The following is a 9676-nucleotide window of genomic DNA, read 5'->3' as shown; positions in this document are numbered from 1 at the left end:
TGATATTATTTTTTGTATATGGTGTTAGAGAGTGTTCTAATTTCATTCTTTTATATGTAACTGTCCAGTTTTTCCAGCACCACCTATTGAAAGACTATATTTCTTCCACTGTATGTCCTTGCCTCCTTTGTCAGAGATTGGTTGGCCATAGGTGCTTTGGTTTATTTCTGGGCTTTCTATCCTTTCCCATTAATACATATTTCTGTTTTGTGACAGTACCATATTGTTTTGATAACTGTAGCTTTGTAGTATAAAGTCAAGGAGGCTGATTCCTCCAGTTCCATTTTTATTTTTCAAGATTGCTTTGGGTATTTAGGATCTTTTGCGTTTCCATACAAATTTTAAAATATTTTGTCCTAGTTCTTGAAGAATGTCACTGGTAATTTGATAGGGATTGCACTGAATCTACGGATTGCCTTGTGTAGTATAGTCATTTTGACAATATCGATTCTTCTAATCCAAGAGCATGGTATATCTTTCCATCTATTTGTGTCATCTTTGATTTATTTTATCAACATCTTACAGTTTTCAGAGTATAGGTCTTTTGTCTCTAGGTAGGTTTATTCCTAGATTTTTTATTCTTTTTGATGCGATAGTAAATGAGATATTTTCCCTAATTTCTCTTTCTGATATTTCATTAGAATATAGAATGAAATCATTAGTATATAGAAATGCAATCAATTTATGTATATTAATTTTGTATCCTGCAACTTTACCAAATTCATTGATGAGCTCTAAGAGTTTTCTGGAAGCATCTTTAAGATTTTCTAGGTAAAGTATCATGTCATATGCAAACAGTGATGGTTTTACTTCCTCCTTTCCAATTTGGATTCTTTTTATTTCTTTTTCCTCTATGATTGCCATGGCTAGGACTTCCAAAATTATGCTGAATACAAGTGGCAAGAGCAGACGTCCTTGTCTTGTTCTTAATCTTAGCAGGAATGCATTCAGTTTTTCACCTTTGAGAATGATGTTGGATGTGGCTTTATCATATATGGCTTTTATTATGTTGAGGTAGGTGCCCTCTAGGCCCACTTTCTAGAGATTTTTTTTTGTCATAAAATGGGTGTTGAATTTGTCAAAAGTTTTTTCTGCATGTATTGATGATCATATGGTTAGCAAATCTTGTTTGATCCACTTCCTAGAATAATGAAAATAGAAACAAAAATAAACCAATGGGACCTAATTAAACTCAAAACTTCTGCATAGCAAAAGAATCCATTAAAAATGAAATACAACCCACAGAATGGGAGAAACCTGCAAACCATGCAACAGACAAGGCCTAATCTCCAAAATATGCAAATAGCTCATACAACTCAACAACAACAAAAAACAAACAATTAAAAATGGATGGAAGACCTAAATAGACATTTCTCCAAAGAAAACATACAGATGGCCAGTAGGCACATGAAAAAAGCACTCAACATCATTAATTATTAGAGAAATGCAAATCAAAACTATAATGAGGTACCACATCACACTGGTCAGAATGGCCATCAGTAATAAGTCAAAAATAACAAATGCTAGAGAGGGTGTGGAGAAAAGTCAACCTCCTTCACTGTTGGTGCGAATGTAAATTGGTATAACCACTGCAGAAAACAGTATGGAGGTTCCTCAGAAAACTAAAAATAAAACTATCATATGATCCAGTGATTCCACTCCTGGGCATATATCCAGACAGAACTATAATTCAAAAAGATACATGCACCTCTATGTTCATTGCAGCACTACTCCCAATAGTCAAGACATGGAAACAACCTAAATGTCCATCAACAGATAAATGGATTAAGAAGATGTGGCATATATACACAATGGAATACTACTCAGCCATAAAAAATAACAAAATAATGTCATTTGGAGCAAATGGATGCAACTAGAGATTCTCACACTAAGTTAAGTAATTCAGAAAAAGAAGGACAAATACATATGATACCACTTATATGTGGAATCTAAAATATGGCACAAATGAACCTATTGAAAAAAACAGAAAGATACTCACAGACAGAAGAACAGACTTGTAGTTTTCAAGGGGGGGGGAAGGATTACGATGTATGGGGATTTGGGGGTTGGTTGATGCAAACTACTATATTTAGAATGGATAAGCAGGAGTTCCTGTCATGGCACAGTGGTTAAAGAGTCCAACTAGGAACCATGAGGTTGTGGGTTCGGTCCCTGCCCTTGCTCAGTGGGTTAACGATCCGGCGTTGCCGTGAGCTGTGGTGTAGGTTGCAGGCGTGGCTCAGATCCTGCGTTGCTGTGGCTCTGGCGTAGGCTGGTGGCTGCAGCTCCGATTCAACCCCTAGCCTGGGAACCTCCATATGCCGCTGGAGCGGCCCAAGAAATAGCAAAAAAAAAGACAAAAAACAAACAAACAAACAAAAAAGAATGGATAAGCAATGAGGTATTACTGTACAGCAAAGGGAACTATATTCAGTCTCTTGAGGTAGAACGTGATGGAAGACAGTATGAGAAAAAGAATGTATATATGTATATAAGTCTGGGTCACTATGCTATACAGCAGAAATGGACACAACACTGTAAATCACTATATTCTTAATAAAAAAAAAGAAAAAAAATGGCCACAGTACCCAGAACAACCTACAGAATTAATGTGATTCCTAACAAGTTGTTCATGATATTTTTCATAAAACTAGAACAAATAATCGTAAGATTTATGTGGAGCCAAAAAGACCTAGAATTGCCAAAACAATTCTGAGGGAAAAGAACAAAGCTGAGGCATAACCCTCTCAGACTTCCAACAATATCACAAAGCTGCAGTAATCAAAACAGTATGGTTTTAACACAAAAGCAGACATATGGATCAATGGAACAGAATAGAGGCCCAGAAGCAGACCCATACACCTATGGCCAATTAATCTTCAACAAAGGGAGCAAGAATATAAATGGGGAAAAGACAGTCTCTTCAGCAAATGGCGTTGGGAAATTTGGACAGCTGCATGTAAATCAATTAAGTTGGAACACACTTCACACTATAAACAAAAATAAACTCAAAATGGCTTAACAACTTAATAAATACATAACACCATAAAACTCCTAGAAGAGAACATTAGACAAAACACTCTCTGACATAAATTGTACCAATGTCTTCTTAGGTCAGTCTCCCATGGCAATAGAAATGTAAGCAAAAATAAATAAATGGGATCTAATAAAATTTAAAAACTTTTGCACAGGAAAGGAAACTATAAACAAAACAAAAAGACAACCTATGGAATGGGAGAAAATATTTTCAAGTGATACAACTGACAAGGATTAATTTCCCAAATATACCAATGGCTCATACAATTCAATATCAAAAAAAAAGACAACACAATCAAATAAATGGGCAGAAGCCCTAAATAGACATTTCTCCAAAAAAAAGATCAGATGGCCTATAGACATATGAAAAGATGCTTATCATCACTAATTATTAGAGAAATGCAAATCAAAACTACGATGACTACAATACATTGGTCAGAATAGCCATCATCAAAAAGCCTACCTACATTGTCCCACCTACGTTGTTGATGGGAATGTAAATTGGTGCAGCTATTATGGAAAACAGTATGGAGGTTCCTTAAAAAACTAAAAATAGAGTTGCCATATGATCCAGAAATTCCACTCCTGGCCTATATCCAGACCAAATCATAATTTGAAAAGATATATGCACCCCTATGTTCATAGCATGGCAGCACCATTTACAATAGTCAAGACTGGAAGCAACCAAATGTCCATCGACAGATGAATGGATAAAGAAGAGGTGGTGTGTGTGTGTGTGTGTGTGTGTGTGTGTGTGTGTCATATCCCATTCTCCGTCATTCCCACCCCCAAGTTATTTTCCGTGAATTGTGCAGTATTGTTCTGCTTGCCTAGTCACAGAATAGGTATGAATTCACCACCTTCATTCAGTTGTCTGTGATCTTCTATGTGGTGGTAAAAGAACCCAGTCATTCAGCCTTCTTTTTTTGGTAACGTCTGAGTCATGCTAGTATTGGCAATGTCATCATTCTCATTTTCATCATCCAAACTCCTAGAAAAATATGATTATAATACTCTCTATGTTTAAAATTAAACTAGCACTGTTTCTATACAAAGCATGACAATTAATCCACTGGTTAAATCAAGGACAAGCTGTTAATGTTTATAGTTTCAGCACACTAATGTAGTAGGTTTAAGGTGCATCACTCAAGAGTGATGCATCTCTTATTTGCCACATTCATAATACATTACACAATGTATATAACTCATGGTTGCTAGCATCAGTGGTCTTGGAGAAAACAGATGCTGTAACTATTTGATGCAAAAAACAACATGAAGGACAAATAGAAGCAATGGAAATTAAAGAGTCCTAGAGAAACAAGGACAATACCAAAACCTAAAGACTTACCAACACCTTCCCTCCTCCCCCAGAGAGAGATCTATCAATGATAATAATTTCAAATACTGTTTTTCACCACATCAAGAGAGGCACTCATGAATGAAGAAATGTAACAAGCCACCAACAATTTTCAAACAGGCTTACACACATTTGTTACTGCTGGTTCTGAAAAATGCATGCTTCCAAATGAACAGACTATGACAGACATCTTTTATGTTTTGATGTTACAAGAGGAGAAAGAACTAGAATTAAAAGGTTTTGCCTTTGAAAATTCCCCACCTTCCTCTATCAAACAAACAAGCAAATAAAGAAGAAACTGTGAAGCAGAGGAAAATAGTAACATAACACAAATTAGGATGTGTTATAAACATTTGCAGATACTAAAAACAAATCCTTTCATTCGAAACTCAAAACCTCAGAAAAGTACAAAAACAAGAGACATAAAAGAAAATTTGACCAGACTCAGGAAAGTAATTTAAGAAAAAAGGCAAGTAGTTTGTTCAGAAATGCAAGTTAAATTACAATCTGCTTGAGAGAAGAGACTGAACTTAAAGTTTCATAAGGGGCATTGAAGATAGAATTGGACACACTCAGGAAGGTAAACAAAGCAAAGAAAGAGGTGAAGGGGATGAAAGGAAAAGCATCAGAGAAATAATAAAAGCCAAAAAACGCTATAAAATCATCTTCCTGAAGACTTTAAAATAATGAGAATTAGATATGATCTTAACACAGCTTTTAAAGGACTATACATCTGGAAAAATGTATTTGACATTGTCAAGACAGACTAATTTTGGTGAGCCCATCAAATACTAAAAATGAAGAAAAAATGCTTTAGGTCTTCAGGGAAAAAAAAAATCCAAGTCACTGAACAAGGAAAATAAAACCAATTTTGAATTATGCTTCCTGAGAGGAACATACAAAATCAATAACCATAGAGAAACCTTTTTTAAAATTCAAGGAACGAGCATTAGTCAAGATTTTATAACCAATTAAAATGTCTTTAAATATGAAGGAGATAGGAAAGAAATGTTAAATGTTACAGACATAGAATATTTTACTTATTGCACTTTCTTGAAGAATGTAAGTACACTACAAATTTGATCCAATCAGAAGATGACTGGGGAATCTTTGGCAAAAGGAATGATGCTGAGTAATGAACACCACAATTTGAACCACATGGTTTGAATTGCACAGATCCATGTGTACATGGATTTTTTTTTTTACTACATACATACTACAGCACTGCATGATCCACAGTTGGTTGAATCCACGTGGATACGAAGGATAAACCATAAAGTCATACAAAGATCTTCCCACATGAAGGCCAGTGCCCCTAGGCCTGTGTTGTTCAAAGATCAACTGTATTTAATTGCTTCTAAGACTTAAAAATGTGGAACACGTGCAGAAGAATGGTAAGCAAATATTAATGTTTGATCAAAATGGTAAGGATGCAAATCAATATGAGAAATGAAGTGAGAAAGAAAGAGAAAGTACAGGAGTTCCTGTTGTGGTGCAGTGGTTAACGAATCCGACTAGGAACCATGAGGTTGCGGGTTCGGTCCCTGCCCTTGCTCAGTGGGTTAACGATCCGGCATTGCCATGAGCTGTGGTGTAGGTTGCAGACGCGGCTCAGATCCCGCGTTGCTGTGGCTCTGGCGTAGGCCGGTGGCTACAGCTCCGATTCGACCCCTAGCCTGGGAACCTCCATATGCCGCGGGAGCGGCCCAAGAAATAGCAACAACAACAACAACAAAGACAAAAAGACCAAAAAAAAAGATAAAAATAAAAATAAAAATTAGGTTGTGTTTAAAAAAAAAAAAAAAAGAAAGAGAAAGTACAAATTGGCAGGAGCCAAAGAGTATCACTTGAAGCTGACAGAGGAAAGCAGTGAAAGCCTAAATAAGGAACACGAGGAATAAAGATTTATGATAAAAGTTTTTAACACAAAGACATAAAATAGAATAAAAACACAAATCACTCTAACACCAAAAGAGAAAGAAAAGGGGAAGAAAGAAACTAGACCACACAGAACAACATGGTAAATACAGCAATTAAGTAATATGCGTTGAGATAAAATAAATGTCATATCAGTAAACACAAATTAGTCCAACTTGTCAATTAAAATAGAATGGTTTTTCACTCTAGCTCAGAATATAATGTCCAACCCTAGAAAAAGTGATGCAGAGAGGCTAAAATAAAGAGAGAGAAAAGGCTTATCATGCAAATGTCTACCTGACATCAGACCAGGTAGATTTAGGCCTAAAATACAAAGAACAATATCTCTCTCTCCTCACACACACACACACACACACACACACACACACACACACACGTGCACGCACACACACACACACATGAATCATTTGGCTGTACACCTGAAACTAACACAATACTGTAAATAAACTTTGCTTCATTAAACAAAAAGTTTAAAAAGAGAAATAACAAGAAGTAATCACTGAAACTAATAAAAAATTTTTGATGATACACGATTCTATGCAAATCAATTGTAAAACAGGTGAAATCAATATAATACAGCACAATACAACAGAATATAGCACAATGCAATACATCTGGTCAAAACTGATCTCAGTAGAGGTAGAAGGCAAATTTGCACTAACGAAATAAAACTAAGAACTATGCTCTGCAAACACAATAGGTTCAGATGATTTCACAGGAGTCTCACAGAAAACAAAAGGAAAATTTGCAGAGAAGGAAAAAAAATCCTTTTTTTCCTACAAAGGAAATATTACTTTCATCACTAAATCTGAGAAAGACTGCACAGAAAAAGAAAACTAGAGATGAACTTTCTTATAAATGTTGATACTAGGATACTAACTAGAATATCAGCAAATAGAACCCAGCCACATTAAGAAAGTAACCCACCATGACCGAGTGGGATTATTCAATGAATTTAAGTGTGGTTCACTTACAAGAAATCTTTAACGTAAATCACACTAATAAATCAAAGGAAAAACAAACACGCTTCTTTCCAGAGAAGGTGAAAAAAGCTCTTGACACCTATTGTTGATGAAGCACTCAAGTAACTGATTACCACTGGTATCTGTACTTCACACTTAAAGCCGGCATCTTACTTAAGGGAGAAACAGGAAAGCTTTGCCATGAAGATCAGGAATAAGGCAAGAAGGCCCCCTGCCTTAGATTGTGTTTTCTCAGAAGCAGATCCGGAGTCTAAATTTGAATGGTCAGATATTCCAAAAGTAGTCTTGTTGCCTACAGAGTGCCACTGGAGATCATGCAGACAGATAATATCTCCTAAGAGGAAGAGGAGCCACGTACGGTGAATGTGAGAGGGGATGTAGGTAAGGAGCCTGAAGCTGTTAACTGCATCTGACCCCTGTCCCTTCCTCTGGATGTATATGGGGGTCCCAGGCACAGAAGCTGATAAGTAAACTCTGATGCAACTGTATCACCAGCAACACTGCCTTGGGATCTGCCCCTCAGTTTTTAGTGGGACAGCATTGTCAGATCTACAGCAGGACAGAGTCATCTCCCCACACATCACCATGCAGTTTTGGGGCCCAGAGGGCCAGTAAGGTCATGATCAATCAACTGCCCCCAATGGCAAAAACAGCGGTAGTGGCCACAGCCCTTTTCTCGTGTAGTCATGTGAAATTACAAGGATGTGGTTATCTACAGTATTAGGTATCTTTCCTCTGTAACAAATTACCCGAAATCAACAGCATAGACAACATTTAGAACCTCAGTTTTTTGGGAGTAGGGGTGTTCAGGAACCTAGATGTGGCTGAACCAGGTGCCTCTGTCTCAGGGATCTTACGGGCTGTGATGAAGGCGATGGCCAGGATGCAGTCATCTGAAGGTCCACCTGGAGGAGGACTGGCTTCTAAGCTCATTCACTTGGCAGGCAAGCCTCAGAAGAGCCACTTCTGAACTCACCTAGAGAGATAATTTTCTTGCCATGTGGACCTCTTCACAGGGCAGCTTATCACATGGAAGATGGCTCACCTCTGAACCTCAGAAAGAATGAGAAAGACAGCAAAACAGTTAGCAAGATGGAAGGCACAGTCTGTTGGTGCCTTAATCTCCAAAGTGAAATCCCATCACTTTTTTCTACTGAAGAGAAGTGACTGGTTAGGTTGAGCCCACCCTGAAGGGGAGGGGATTACAAAGGATGTGAATATCAGGTACCTCCTGATGAATCTCAGTGATGTTGGGGGCAGGGGTTTTGGGAAGTGAGCTTCTGCATCAACTAAGGGAAATAACAAGTTAATAAATACAGATGATATATTCCTAAGGATGGATCTTTTATCTATTTCTGAACACTTCCTTCTCTACCTCGGAGCAGAGCACAGGAGAGCAGTTTGGGGGAAGGGTTCTCTTGCAGGCTTGATGATTGGACGTTCTGACGGATACTAAGCCTGGTAAACTGAACCTAGACCAGCTGGAGAAGGCACGCAGTGCCAGCATCTCCCTTCAAAAGGCAGCAGGATGTCTCACCATTCATGTCACTAATAACTCCGTCTGCTGAGACCTGGAGGACTGGGAGCCTGCAGCATCACCTCTTGATTTTTCCTATTTCCATGTGTCTCTGTGTCTTTTGCCATAATAAATCCCTTTATGTTTGCATCTGGAGGCTTCCCCCTCTCAGCTTTATTCCTGTCCCATCGTGATGCCCGTGCAAAGGTCAAGACCTCTTAAATATGGCCCATGCACTCCCCTGGCCTCATCTATTTGCATTCTCTTTCAAGTATCCTGCATTCTACCTTCTCTGGTTTATCTTTGGTTTGGAGAATAGTTTGTATTTTCACGTCGTTGTGCTGAGGTCTGTGTCCTTCTCCCAGTTGGGAAAGATTGTTTCTGTGGTCTCTCTTGTATTCTGATGCCCTTTTATGTTCAACTAGGTCTTTATAACACACTGCTAGGAGATATATTTAACCATAAAGCCCGACACGATTGCCCTGGCAGGATGGAGGAAGTGGGCAAAGAGTGGCCTTTGAGAGATTAAGTATGCTGTCAGTGTGATGAGTTCAACAAAGCTAAATGAATGATGATGGCTAGAGTTTGAATCATGACTCTCTGGCTTACTAGCTTTGTGTCAGTCTAGGCACCTCACTTTCATCTATAAAATGTAGATGTAATCATGGCAGCTTACTTCAAAGGATTGTGAAAATTGAATGAGATCATCTTTGAAAAGAGTTTAGCAGGGTTCTTGGCACATAACAGGGTTTCACAAATCTAATTAATCTCAGGTCTTTTGTTTTCTTTCCAGAATGCATGGTATTCTCCTATGAATCCTCCGAGGACGTAAAGAAATAAGGCCTC

The sequence above is a fragment of the Sus scrofa genome, chromosome 9 (genome assembly GCF_000003025.6).
Source record: "Sus scrofa isolate TJ Tabasco breed Duroc chromosome 9, Sscrofa11.1, whole genome shotgun sequence".
Classification (NCBI taxonomy): Eukaryota; Metazoa; Chordata; class Mammalia; order Artiodactyla; family Suidae; genus Sus; species Sus scrofa.
This window is presented reverse-complemented; position numbering follows the sequence as displayed.